This window comes from Aotus nancymaae, unplaced genomic scaffold (genome assembly GCF_030222135.1).
Source record: "Aotus nancymaae isolate 86718 unplaced genomic scaffold, 86718_ANA_hifiasm-v0.15.2.pri h1tg000049l, whole genome shotgun sequence".
Lineage (NCBI taxonomy): Eukaryota > Metazoa > Chordata > Mammalia > Primates > Aotidae > Aotus > Aotus nancymaae.
This window is the reverse complement of record NW_026988463.1, coordinates 3,159,516-3,173,124: the sequence shown is the minus strand read 5'-3', so window position 1 is coordinate 3,173,124 and position 13,609 is coordinate 3,159,516. Positions and strand designations below refer to the sequence as shown.

The window sequence follows — 13,609 nt, the reverse complement described above, 5'->3', positions numbered from 1 at the left end:
CTACAGGCACGCGCCACCATGCCCAACTAATTTTTGTATTTTTTAGTAGAGACGGGGTTTCACCTTGTTGACCAGGATGGTCTCGATCTCTTGACCTCGTGATCCACCCACCTCGGCCTCCCAAAGTGCTGGGATTACAGGCGTGAGCCACCGCGCCCGGCTGGGAGCTGCTTTTTGTTTGTTTGTTTGTTGTTTTGCCCGCTCCTTTTTTCTCTGTCTTTTTCTTTTTTCTCTGTCTTTTTCTTTCTTTCTTCCTTCCTTCCGTCCTTCCTTTCCTTTCCTTTCTTCTTTCTTTCTCTTTCTTTCGTTCTTTTGTTCGCTCTTTCTTTCTTTCTCTCTCTCTTTCCTTTTCTTTCTTTCTGTAAACAGAATTAGCACACTTTCTTTCTTTTTAAGGAGGATTCTAGCCTGTTTCCGTAGCCGCCTCTCTTTAAAGGAAGGAAGGAAGGGAAGGAGGGAGGGAGAGGGTGGGAGACGCAGGGTCTGAGATTAGGTCTAGGATGCGGTGCTCTGAGCAAGAAGCGCCGGCCTGGGCCGGGATGCGCTTCCCAGAGCCCGGCTGTCATCTCTCTCCTGGGGACACAGGGCCTTCCCCCACCAGAGTGCTCACTGAGTCACACGGCGGATCTGGACAGCACTTGCTCCACCCCAAATCCTGTACCGATGCCAAGACTCCACTCAGGAGGTCTTTCATTCCCAGGAGGAACTATCAGAAGTCACAGTAGTAGGGCGGTAGCTCACACCTGTAATCCTAGCACTTTGAGAGGCCATGGCAGGAAGATCACTCTAGCCCAGGAGTTCCAGAGCAGGCTGAGCAACATAGGGAGACCCAAATCACTCACGATCGTAAACCAGATCATGTCCCCGTGGTCATCTGCCCACCTCACTTCCAATTCTGCAAGTGCCCCTGCTGAAATTCCAAAAGAGACCTCTGTTTTCTACCTTTCCTGTTTGCCTTTGACCTGCAAATTTTTCCATTTTGCTAGAATCTCTTTTTCTCCCCTCCTCTCCTCTGGCCAACTGCCAAGAGGCTTTGGCACTGATCATACACAAACATCTGGGGCCTAGGAGCCGCTGCTTGTTTTGTAAAAAGTGTATCACACACGTCTTCCGTGGGGGATGTCCAAGTCAACCAGGATAGATGGAACCCTCTTTTCTGAGGTTGAACGACATTAATGAAACAAAATGTATGCAATTCATCCCCTATTCATGGTGGTCCCCCTTCCCCTTTTTGAACAAAACTGCTGTAATGAAACATCCTTGTACATACATTGTACTTTTATTTCTTTGAAATGGAGTCACAGGGGTTGAACTTTTGGGTCAAAGGTGTGCATAGGGCTGGATGAGGTGGCTGAGGCCTGTAATCCCAGCACTTTGGGAGGCCAAGGCGGGTGGATCATGGGGTCAGAATATAAAGACCACCCTGGCCAATATGAGGAAACCCCATCTCTACTAAAAATACAAAAATTAGCTGGGCATGGTGCTGCATGCCAGTAATCCCAGCTACTCGGGAGGCTGAGGCAGGAGAATGGCTTGAACCCAGGAGGCGGAGGTGGCGGTGAGCCGAGATCGCACCACTGCACTCCAGCCTGGAGACAGAGTGAGACTCCCTCTAAACAACAACAACAACAACAACAACAAAAGAGGTGTGTATACCAGGGTTGCTTTCTTTTTTTTTGAGACGGACTTTCGCTCTTGCTACCCAGGCTGGAGTGCAATGGCGCGATCTCGGCTCACCGCAACCTCCGCCTCTTGGGTTCAGACAATTCTCCTGCCTCAGCCTCCTGAGTAGCTGGGACTACAGGCGTGTGCCACCATGCCCAGCTAATTTTTTGTATTTTTAGTAGAGACGGGGTTTCACCATGTTGACCGGGATGGTCTCGATCTCTTGACCCCGTGATCCACCCGCCTCGGCCTCCCAAAGTGATGGGATTACAGGCGTGAGCCACCGCGCCCGGCTACCAGGGTTGCTTTCTAAAACAAAAAGTCAAACCAAACAAACAGGAAATCAGCTTCCCTTTCCCAATTATATATATATGAAAACTGTACATTGCTTTTTCTTGTCCCTTCGGTGTGGAGAGAGTAAAGTCTTCACTACTCTCATTCTAGAGAGAGAGAGAGAGAGTGTGTTTTTGAGTTTGATGGTCTGTTTTTCTTCCCAACTCGTACCTTGCTTCCTGTTTTTGTGAGCTGACTTGTTCTACTTGTGCATCTCTATGCTTTGTCATTTTTTTTTTTTTTTTTTTTTTTTGAGACGGAGTTTCACTCTTGTTACCCAGGCTGGAGTGCAATGGCGCGATCTCAGCTCACTGCAACCTCTGCCTCCTGGGTTCAGGCAATTCTCCTGCCTCAGCCTCCTGAGTAGCTGGGATTACAGGCACGCGCCACCATGCCAGCTAATTTTTTTTTTTTGTATTAGTAGAGACGGGGTTTCACTGTGTTGACCAGGATGGTCTTGATCTCTTGACCTCGTGATCCACCCGCCTCGGCCTCCCAAAGCGCTGGGATTACAGTGCTTTGTCATTTTTAAAAGGTCACTGGACAAACAAGGGTGAAGGGTATCTTACCCCAGGTAGGACTTGAACCCACAATCCCTGGGTTAGGAGGCCAGTGCCTTATCTATTAGGCCACCAGGGCAGTTGTTGAACTTCCCACTGAGAATAATAAAAGAGAATAACTCACCGTGGGTGGCTAGAAAATGACCTTAAGATTGGTTTGGGCATTTATTCAAGAAAGTATGCCAGCTTGAGCAACACAGTGAGATCCCTTCTCTACAAAACAAGATCAGGAGTTCAAGAACAGCCTGGGCAACGTAACAAGACCCTGTGGCTACAGAAAAATGGAAAAAAGTAGGCCGGGTGTGGTGGCCTATCCATCGTCCAGTGAGATCCTGGGTGACAGATTTGAGATCCTGTCTCATAAAAAAAAAAAAAAGAGAGACAGGGTTTTGCCATGTTGGCCAGGATGGTCTCAAACTCCTGACTTCAGGTGACTCACCCGCCTCGGCCTCCCAAATTGCTGGGATTACAGGTGTGAGCCACTGCACCCAGCCTCCTCCTTAATTTTAAAGATGCAATGGCAATTTTCCTTGTAAATTTCTTTGTGTATGAAATTCTGTGAGATCTAGAATATAAATGAATTGTAATCTATAGAAGTGAATATATATATATACACACACACAGAATCAAATATATATATATAATATATAGAGAGAAGCAAAGTATATATATAGGATATATATAGGATATAGAATATATATATAGGATATATATACATATTCTTCACTTCTGTAGGGGCCCAAGGGCATAACCAGACATCTGTCACTTTAAATCTTCTGCTTGAGTTTCTTTTCAGTTGGTTCTCGAGTGCCCAATATTGGATTATTCATGATTCTTGGTTCATAGCCCATTCTCAAACCCAGCATCCCAAACAAAAACGAAGGCCCTGCCAATAGAACCTGTCCTCAGAGCAGACCAGTCGAGGCTCCAGTCTTGGTGGGCGCTGGGGCTCAGGACAGGGTACCAGACCCTGTGTTCAGTCCCTACTCTTCCAAAATTAGGAGGAGGAAGCAGGGGAGCCCCAGGAGGCTGCACGCAGGTGAGGAGTGACGGGATGTGGGGAGGGAGAGGCCTCTAGACCTCAGATACAAACTCCCATGGTCCATCTCCTCTGCCCAAGTGCCCGGCTCCCTCTCTCATTAAGACTGTGACTGCTAGAGCCAGGGAAAGTGGGTGGGAGTCCCAGTCTGGACCTTTTAAGGCTCTGACTGTGAAGATTCGGCTCTTACTGTATATAGGGACTTGTCTCTTCTTCAGTGCCTCAAGTTTGCGCTGATAGAAGTAGCTTTAAAAAACAAAAACAATAAAAACCAAACAACAAAAAAATAGCTTGTCAAAAGGGCTATGGTGACACTGGTGACAGGACTCCAGATGAATTTTAAGAGATAGTGAGATAGTAGGCAGCGTCAACATAGGTTGAGACCTTTGTACAAATCACCTTCGAAGGGCATCCATGTCCAGCGCTGAGGTCTCTAGGCTGAGCGGAATCCAAAAGAGAGCAGGAAACGACATTTCCTGGACCAAATGTTGGGCTCGTCCGGGATTTGAACCCGGGACCTCTCGCACCCTAAGCGAGAATCATACCCCTAGACCAACGAGCCATGCAAATTACAGCTTAAGGTTGTCTTTGTGGGCGTTCTGGCATCCCGGAGCGATAGGGTGGAGCCAACAGAATCCAATGAGTAGACCGATTTCAGACCCGACTGGAAGGGACAAGTTCAAGGGCGGATGGCTGTGGTGGGAGCTCAGAGCCCCAGCCCCACTCCGCAGTCGCACAAAATGGGGAGCAGCCCTGGCGCCCCCATAATCCAGGAGCGCCCTGGGTCCTCCCCCGCCGCCGCCACTCGGCCCTGGGCTGGAGATCCGCGTGGCGCAGTGAGGAGCTCCAGCTCCTGCAGGATATGGGGACCTCCCAATAGCGGGCAGCGACTCCGCTGAGGGTCCGCGAACGGCGATCACTAGACGCCCGGCTTGTAACGCTGCAGTCCAGTAGCGTGGCGCCAATGGGTGGTCAGTTAAGGCCTGCCGCGTGCACTAGACACTAGTCACCAGGCCCCTTCCCTCGCCGTGCCACACGTTTCTCCGGCTCTGGTCCTCCCTTCTCCCTCAGGGAAGCCAAAACCCAGAAAGCGAGTTTCCTATGTGGGCCTCGAACCCTAAAGGCTGACGCTGAGAGTCACTTTGCTCCACCGATTGAACCAGCGTCACAGCGCCCGCGTGGCCTCAAGCGCCAGGATGGATGAGCCCTCGGGGAAGACGGCTCAGGCCACCCACCACACTGCGTACCAAGGGCGATTCAGCGATGCGCCCCCTTCCCCTTCACTGCGTGGAGCTGGCGGGACCTCCGGTCTCCAGGACGTGGGGAGGAGGAAGAATGCAGCCCTCGGGGCAGCAGAGGCCGCGTCCAGGCGTCAGGCGTCGGGCGTCGGGCGTCGGTTCCGGAGCACCCTTTTCTGTCTCTGCCCTTCTGTGTGTCCAGATTTCACCCGACCACCGAGAATCGGGCAGATCTGGGCTGAAAGGGCCTCTCCTCCCCTCCAGATCCAAGCCGCGTATTTCTTGGCTCAGTGGGAAGGCCCCAGGGCCTGGGCGTGGAGACGGGGCCCGAGACCCCCATCCCGTCAGGGCCCACCGAAGTGCTGCCCGCGGACGCCCAGGCTTCCCCTCCTCCCTCCTCTCACTCACTCCCTCACTTCTCCCCCACTGCCCTAGTTCTCCTCTTCTCCCAATAAACTGCAATTTTAAGCGGGAGTAGGGCTCACCTGGGACTGGAGCCACCACCCTCTCGAACCCTACGAAAAATTTGTGCACCTGGGCGACCGAGTCTGGCGCACTCTTTCTTATTCTAAATAACCTCCTCCTGCTGCCCGGAGTCGTCTCCTTTAACTGCGGTTGCCGCAGTTGGCAGCGCTGGATCCCATTTCGACCCGTGAGGGATCCAGGTTGGTCTGTCTGCATCCCGGGACCCCGGGAGGTCCTCACTGAGGCTCTGCCAGCAGCCGCCTCCCTCCTCCGCCTTCCTAGTCTCCCGTCCTTGCTGAAAATGCAAAAAGGGAAAAAAGAGAAGGCAAAGAGGGCTCGTCGGGGATTTGAACCCGGGACCTCACACACCCAAAGCTAGAATCACACCTCTAGACCAACGAGCCGGCGGTTTCTCGCCTATTTTTTTTTTTTTTTTATGCGTCCTTCTGCCACTGACGCAAAGCGAGGCTCTCTCCATCGCTCCAGTAGCTCAATCCTTAGCGCGTGCACCTGCGAATCTGAACTTCTGGGTTCGCGGCCACCCTCAGATTTCTAAGGCAGACTTTATTTCTGCTGGATAAACCAACAAGGTTATCCGCTGAGGTTATGAGTTGATGGTTTAAATATCGTGCTGATATGAAATACAGGTGCAATTACCTATTACTAAGGTAAAAGGGTTTCCAGGCAGGATAGTGATGTCAGAAATCACAAAGGAAATGTACAGCTTTTACCCAAGTTTTTAAAACGGCAAATGACAATTCAAACAAAATACAATCTAAATGACAAACCAAGGGCGTATTACTGGGCCACATAGATCTCAAGTCCTTTAAAAATACATAGGCATATTTTAAAAAGACATTTACGAAAAGAAAAGAAATGAAGATCTATGACAGAAACGGCTTCATCTTCCTTACCTGGGCCTATGGAGCATAAACGCTGCTTGTCACAGCCTTTCTGGCAGGCAAGGGTAGTCCTGGCCTGCCGCTAAGGGCCATAGGTGGAAAACAACTGAGTCTTGAAGTGGAGGCTGGAGAAGAAGAAGAGTTTGTCCTAGAGCTTGCATGGGAAGAGTTTCGGGACCCAGAAACTGGAACATTGGATCGCTGTGACAAAGTTTGCCAAGCAGAAGTACATGGAGGAATGGACGTGTCTGGAGGCTGGTGTGAGGCGTGACAGGCAGCCGGGCCCGCTGCTTCAGTGACTTTCTTGAGACTCAAAGGAAGCCAGGGGGAACCCCTACCTACTCAGCTGCAGGCCCCTCTCCCGGGGTCCTCCCTTCTACGTATTGGTTGCTCTGGGAGTCACCTAAAAGTGAAGGAGGCTGGGTGTGGTGGCTCCCACTTGTAATCCCAGCACTTTGAGAGGCCAAGGTGGGTGGATCACTTGAAGCCAGACGTTAGAAACCATCCTGGCCAACATGCGAGACCGCGTTTCTACTAAAAATACAAAAATTAGCCAGGCGTGGTGGCGTGTGCCTGTAATTCCAGCTACTCGAGAGGCTGAGGCAGGAGAATCGCTGGAACCCGGAGGCAAAGGTTGCAGCGAGCCGAGATGGGCCATTGCACTCCCGCCTGGGCAACAAGAGTGAAACTCCGTCTCAAATAAATAAATAAATAAATAAAGCCCTTTAAATAAATAAATAAATAAATAAATAAAGTAATACACCCTTGGTTTGTCATTTAGATTGTATTTTGTTTGAATTGTCATTTGCCTTTTTAAAAACTTGGGTAAAAGCTGTACATTTCCTTTGTGATTTCTGACATCACTATCCTGCCTGGAAACCCTTTTACCTTAGTAATAGGTAATTGCGCCTGTATTTCATATCAGCACGACATTTAAACCACCAGCTCATAATCTCAGCGGATAATCTTGTTGGTTTATCCAGCAGAAATGAAGTCTGCCTTGGAAATCTGAGGGTGGCCGCGAACCTATAAGTCCAGATTCGCAGGTGGGAGCTCTAAGGACTGAGCTATTGGGGCGATAGAAGCTGGTTCTGCGTCAGGAACAAAAGGACAAGGGAAAAAAAGAAAACGTAGCTGAGCGCCGGCTCGTTGGTCTAGGGGTATGATTCTCGCTTTGGGTGCGAGAGGTCCCGGGTTCAAATCCCGGACGAGCCCTTTTGTCTTTTTTTCCACCCTCTTTGCATTTTCAGCCGAACAGGAGACTAGGAAGGCGGAGAGAGGCTGCTGCTGGCAGATCCTCAGTGGTCCCGCGACGCAGACGGACGGGTCTGAATCACTCGCCCGCAGTCGGTCCCGTCACCCTGAAATGGGATCCAGAGCTGCCAACTGCGGCAACAAAAAATAAAAGGAGACGACTCCGGGCAGCAGGAGGAGGTTATTTAGAATAAGGAAGAAAGTGCTGGGCCCATTGGTCGCTCCAGGTGCAAATTTTTTCGTAGGATTCGAGAGGATGGCGGCTCCAGTCCCAGGTGAGCCCTACTCCCGCTTAAAATGGGAGGAATATGTGTGGCGGGGGCGGGAGGGAGGGGAGTTGGGGGGAGATGAAGGAGGGGCAAAGGCTTGGGCATCCGCCAGCAGCACTTCAGGGGGCCCTGGCTGGTGGGTGTCTCGGACCCCGTCTCTACCCCCAGGCCCTGGTCTTCCCACTGACAGCCAGGAAATTCGCGGCTTGGGTCTGGAGGGGAGGAGGAGGCCCTTTTAGCCCAGATCTACCCGATTCTCGGGCGTCGGGTGAAACTCGGACACAGAGACGGGCAGAGAGACAGTAAAGGGTGTCCCGGAACCGCCGCCTGGACGCAGCCTCTGCTGCCCCAAGGGCCGCCTCCTTCGTCCTCCCCATGGCCTGGGGAACGGAGGTCCCGCCCGTTCTCAGGGAAGGGGAGGGAGGTGCACGGCTGACTCCGGCGGGCGCCGCGGGTCTGGTGGAGCAAAGCGACTCAGCATCAGCCTCTTCAATCGAGTTCCACTTGGGAAGCTCGCTTCTTGGGTTTTGGCTTCCCTGGGGGAGAAGGGAGGACCGGAGCCGGAGAAGCGTGGGGCGCGGCGAGGTAGGGGGCCTGGTTCCTGGTGCACTCGGCACCGCGGGGCTGCAGCGTTTCCAAGGCGGGAATCCAGTGGTCGTGGTTCGCGGACCCTCAGCGCAGCCGCTGCCCACTCTTGAGAGGTCCCCATGTCCCTCCGGAGCTCCAGCCCAGGGTCGAGTGGCGGAGGGGGCGAGGACCCAGGGCGCCCCCGGATTGTGGGGGCGCAGGGGATGCTCCCCATTTTGTGCGGCGCGGGGAGAAGCGGGGACTCACGGCTCCCTCCGCACCCACCCTTGAACTTGCCTCTTCCAGAATACAGGTTGGGAGAACTATCTTCTTGCTTTGCTCTGCTGAGGCCTGGCCTGCTGCCCCCGAGGACTCCCTGAGGGCCACAAAGGGAAGCCGGAGGGACTAAGCTGGGTGGCTCGTTGGTCTAGGGGTATGATTCTCGCTTAGGGTGCGAGAGGTCCCGGGTTCAAATCCCGGACGAGCCCAGGTTTTCGTCCAAAATATCGGTTCCTATCATTCCCTATTTTAGATGAGGATCGGAGATCCAAATAGCTCTGACACGTCAGCGCAGCCCCAGTCCTTCGGAGTTAATATGTACAAAGGTCTCAAGCTGTCTGACACCACCCACTGCCACATTTAAAATTTTTTTGGAGCTGTCGCCTGACAAGCTATTTTTGTTTGTTTTCTGCTTTATTATTATTTTTGTATAGTGTGTGATGCTACTTTTGTCAGTAGGAACTCACTCGAGGCACTGAAGCAGGGATAAGTTCTCCCTATATACAATAAGAGCAGAATCTTCACAGTCAGAGCCTTAAAAGATCTAGCCTGGGACTCCCACCCACTGTACCCGGCTCCGCTGGCTAGAAACTTAGTGAGAGGGAGCCAGGCACTTGAGCAGAGGAGATGGGCTATAGACGTTTGTAACTGGGGTCCAGAGGCCTCCCCCTCCCCACATCCCCGACACTCGTCACCTGAGTGTAGCCTCCTGGGGCTCCTCTGCTCCCCTGTCCTAGTTCTGGAAGGAGTGCAGACCGAACCCAGCAGCCCGGGTACCAGGATCCTGAGTCCGAGCACCCACCAGGACTGGGGCCTCCTGGGGTCTACTCTGAGGACAGATTCTACTGGCTGGGTCTTCCTTTTTGTTTGAGATGCTGGCTTTGAAAACGTGATATGAACCAAGAATCGTGAATAATCCGATTTTGAGCACTTGAGAACCAATTGGAAAGACTCAAGCAGAAGATTGAAAGTGACTGATGTCTGGTTATGCCCTTGGGCCCCTGCAGAAGAAAACAATAATTGTGTGTGTGTGTGTGTGTGTGTGTGTGTGTGTGTACAAATACATTTGTATTCCAGATCTCACAGAATTTCTTACACAAAGAAATTTACGAGGAAAATGAACCCTGCAGCCTAAAAATTAACAGGGAAGCAAGGTACCATGAGCAACAACTCATTAACAGTGGGCAACAGAAATAAAATTGCGAACATTTCGGATGCAAAGTATATCAGATACTTTATAATACAACTATCCTTACTATGTCTAAAAGAATAAAAGACAATAAAGAAAATATCTTCGACAACAGGACCTCCAACCTTCTAGACCGAAAAAAGAACCAAATAATTCTAGATATAAAAGCACACAGTAATGGAAACGGAACAGCTGGATGCACATCACAGTAGGTTACAGGTCGAGCAGCACCTATGAGGGCTTCTGGGAGCTCCCAGTGAGCTTGGGGCATTCTGCCTGCAGCTCCAAGGATGGGTTAACTCGACCAAAACACAGCAGAACTCTTATGTTCCTGTAACTCGAGTGGCCTCAAAAAAAGGTTGTCATTGACTCTTTAAGTGGGTGCAGTCTGGAGACCTTTTTCTCTTTCTGATAAGAAGGGCATTTCGTCGGAGGGTACAGGTTGGGAGAACTCAGATTTATGCCAGCGCGGTGTCGAAGGAGACTCTGGTGGGTCACCCCCATTTATGGGAGACTTCGGGGTGGTGAGGGAATTCCTGCACCAGGGAGGGCATTGGTGGAGAACTGAGCCTGTTGTGGGGAACCCCCAGTGCACCCTGGTTTCGGGGACTGATTCATTACCTTGCTTAGTTTCGTCCACCATCCTTAGGCTACCCAGCGCATTTTCTGATATAGAAAGCTACCTACAGGCAAGCCCGGCTAGCTCAGTCGGTAGAGCTTGAGACTCAATCTCAGGGTCGTGGGTTCAAGCCCCACGTTGGGCGTACCTTTTGATTCTGTCTCTCCCAGAATCTACCCTTTACCTATAGAGGTAGATCATCTCCCTGCTGTTGCCCAACAGATGCAGACTTGTTGATACTTTTTTTTTTTTTTTTTGAGATGGAGTCTCACTCTGTGGCCCAGGCTGGAGTGCAGTGGTGCCATCTCGGCTCACTGCAACCTCTGCCACCCAGGTTCAAGTGATTCTCCTACCTCAGCCTCCCGAGTAGCTGGGATTACAGGCGCCTGACACCGTGCCTGGCTAATTTTTGTATTTTTAGTGGAGATGTGGTTTCACCATTTTGGCCAGGCTGGTCTTGAACTCCTGACCTCGTGATCCACCCGCCTCGGCCTCCCAAAGTGCTGGGATTACAGAGTAAGCCACCGCGCCTGGCCGCCTAACACTCTTCTAAGCTCTTTACTTATCTAAAGTTGTTTAATTTCACTACTATACTCTTATTATTGCATTTTCAGACAGAATTGAGGAGCTGGGATGGAAACAGGGAAACCCAATCAACCTGCTACAGAATGTGCCCTCCCAACCCCAGCAGGTCAGGGAAGGGGACACCAGGGAAGACAAGGGCTGCTTGACTTGGTGTCAGTATTCCTGGGGCAGTGAGGTTGATTGATTGATTTACTGATTGAGACAAGTCTCGCTCTGTCACCTAGGCTGGAGTGCAGTGACGAGATCTCAGCTCACTGCAATCTGTGCACCCTCGATTCAAATGACTCTCCTGCTCAGCCTCCCTTGAGTAGCTGTGATTACAGGCACTCACCACCATGCCTGGCTAATTTTTGTATTTTAGTAGAGAAAGGATTTCATTCTGTAGGTCAAGCTGGTCTCGAGCTTCTGACTTCAAATGATCCACCCACTTTGACCTCCCGAAGTGCTGGGATTACAGGCATGAGCCACCATGCCCGGCCTAGTGCATCCTCTTCTAAACACACAGAGAAGATCACGCTGAACATGCTGTTCTCATGACGTCTTTTATCTCTTTACATATAATGAGCATCTTGCCATGCTACTCAAGAAACTAGAATATCAGTTTTTCTTTATTGCGGTAAATTGATATATGATAAACTGCACGTATTGTTAGTGTACAATTTGGGCCAGGTGTGGTGGCTCACACCTGTAATCCCAACACTTTGGGAGACCGAGGTGGGTGAATAACTTGGGGTCAGGAGTTCGAGACCAGTCTGGCCAACATGGCAAAACCTTATTTCTACTAAAAAAACAAAAATTAGGGCTGGGGGCCGTGGCTCATGCCTGTAATCCCACCACTTTGTGGGGCGAGGCGGGTGGATCAAGAGGTCAGGAGTTCAAGACCAGCCTGGCCAATATGGTGAAACTCCATCTCTACTAAAAATACAAAAGTTAGCTGAGTGGGGTGGTGTGTGACTATAATCCCAGCTACTTGGGAGGCTGAGGGCTGAGGCAGAAGAATCACATAAACCCAGGAGGCGGGGGTTGCAGTGAGCCAAGATGGTGCCACTGCAATATGTTTTTCACATATGTGTGTGTATTTCTCAATCCAATACTGTAGACGCGAACTCTAATTTCCATCTGTAATGAGAGAATATCTTCTTTTTTTGGTACCAAGTCTTCGAAAATCCCTTCGAAAAAAAAACGATTTTGCACTAACAGAAGCACATCTCAACTGTACCAGCCCTATTTCAAGTGCTTAAGAGCCATATATGGCTCCTGTCTACCTTCCTGGCCAGTGCAGCCCAGGGCCATCGAGTCACTCAGCTTTTACCTGCTCTCAACGACCTTCACCTGCGACTCCGCCTTGGCCTGCAGAGATGTGGGTTTCTAGGGTGAAGAGGGGAGATAGAGGAAAGAATAGCTCTCGATAGCCCAGAACCCAAGGACCAGCCTCCCCCGTACCTGGAGCCCATGTGCAGCTGAACGACCCGGGCTGCAGTGGGTACAGCTTCTCTGGTCTCGGACCGGGAAGGAGGAGAAGGGCCAGGGGCTCCAGCAAGGCTGAGGCACGTGCCAAGCCGGCCAGCCTCGGGTGCATCCTGGTCCCTTGCAGCTGAGGCACAGTCCTGGACCCACCTGAAATGGAGCAACCCAGCTGCTGGATGAGGCTTCAGGCTGGGTCTGGATTCTCAAACTCTATATTCTCTAAAATGACCAGGAAAAGCAACCATTTTGGGGCTCGTCCGGGATTTGAACCCGGGACCTCTCGCACCCGAAGCGAGAATCATACCCCTAGACCAACGAGCCTCCCGTGTGTGTTCTTCCACTGACATTTCAGACACTGTGTCTCCATTCCGGCTCGACTCAGTTGATTCCGAAGTGGGTTGAGCTCATCCGTGTACCCAAGTGATTGGCAGAACTCTGGGGTCGCTGCGGCGAGACGCTGTTGAGCCAGCCCGATGGAGACAGAGCCCATCCACTCTGGGCTTGTAGGGCGATGCTCAGGGTCAGGCCTGCAGCCTGGGACTCCCCGCTGTGCCCCGGGATTACCGGGTCTGCACTCACACCTGGGGCTGCTGACTCATACCCAAGACCTTGCCCTAGGAGGGCGGCTGAGCAGCCAGCCCACCTTGCAGCCGACTGCAGGCGGTGGCTGGCTCCATCCCACGGGTGTCCCATGCCCTCCCTTGGATGGAGCCCAGCGTCTCTGTCCGGACTCAGACGTTAGTTCTGCCCCCGTCTCTGCCTCTGATAGGAAGAGTTCAGGAAGTTCCAGGAGGTCACCCAGGATAGCAGCCACGGCAAAGGGCGTGACAGTGACTTTCTCTCTCCTGACTGTGACACACATTCTCTCTCTCCGTCTCTGTTTCTCACTCTCTCTCCAGGCGCTGGTGGCTTTGCTGTTACGATTAGGGTGAGAATGGGCCTTAGGTTCAAATCCTAATGGGGCAATATCGCAACACCTTCTGAATTCTTTAAGGACGTGAGCAGGTTGGAAAAGCCGGTGGACACGGCCTGGGTGTGGAGAGGACCAGCGAGCTCCGCGCGTGGTGGGAGAGGGTCCTGCCCATCCTCACAGTTCACCCACCCTATTCTGCCCTACCCCTGACACGAGCGCTGTCCCACGCCGGGGACTCCCTCCTCCCCTCTGGGTGAGCTTCTCC

General features: G+C 51.8%; 4 non-coding genes across 4 annotated transcripts; 2 read left to right on the top strand and 2 right to left on the bottom strand.

Moving 5' to 3' along the window:
* Positions 1 to 4,087: 4,087 nt before the first annotated feature.
* On the bottom strand, positions 4,088 to 4,159 carry TRNAP-AGG (transfer RNA proline (anticodon AGG)). Its single transcript has one exon. It is a non-coding gene; the product is annotated as a tRNA-Pro (tRNA).
* Positions 4,160 to 7,345: 3,186 nt separating this feature from the next.
* TRNAP-UGG (transfer RNA proline (anticodon UGG)) lies at positions 7,346 to 7,417 on the top strand. The gene has a single exon. It is a non-coding gene; the product is annotated as a tRNA-Pro (tRNA).
* Positions 7,418 to 8,708: 1,291 nt separating this feature from the next.
* Positions 8,709 to 8,780, top strand: TRNAP-AGG (transfer RNA proline (anticodon AGG)). The gene has a single exon. It is a non-coding gene; the product is annotated as a tRNA-Pro (tRNA).
* A 3,900-nt stretch (positions 8,781 to 12,680) lies between these two features.
* TRNAP-CGG (transfer RNA proline (anticodon CGG)) lies at positions 12,681 to 12,752 on the bottom strand. Its single transcript has one exon. It is a non-coding gene; the product is annotated as a tRNA-Pro (tRNA).
* Between the last annotated feature and the right edge of the window lie 857 nt (positions 12,753 to 13,609).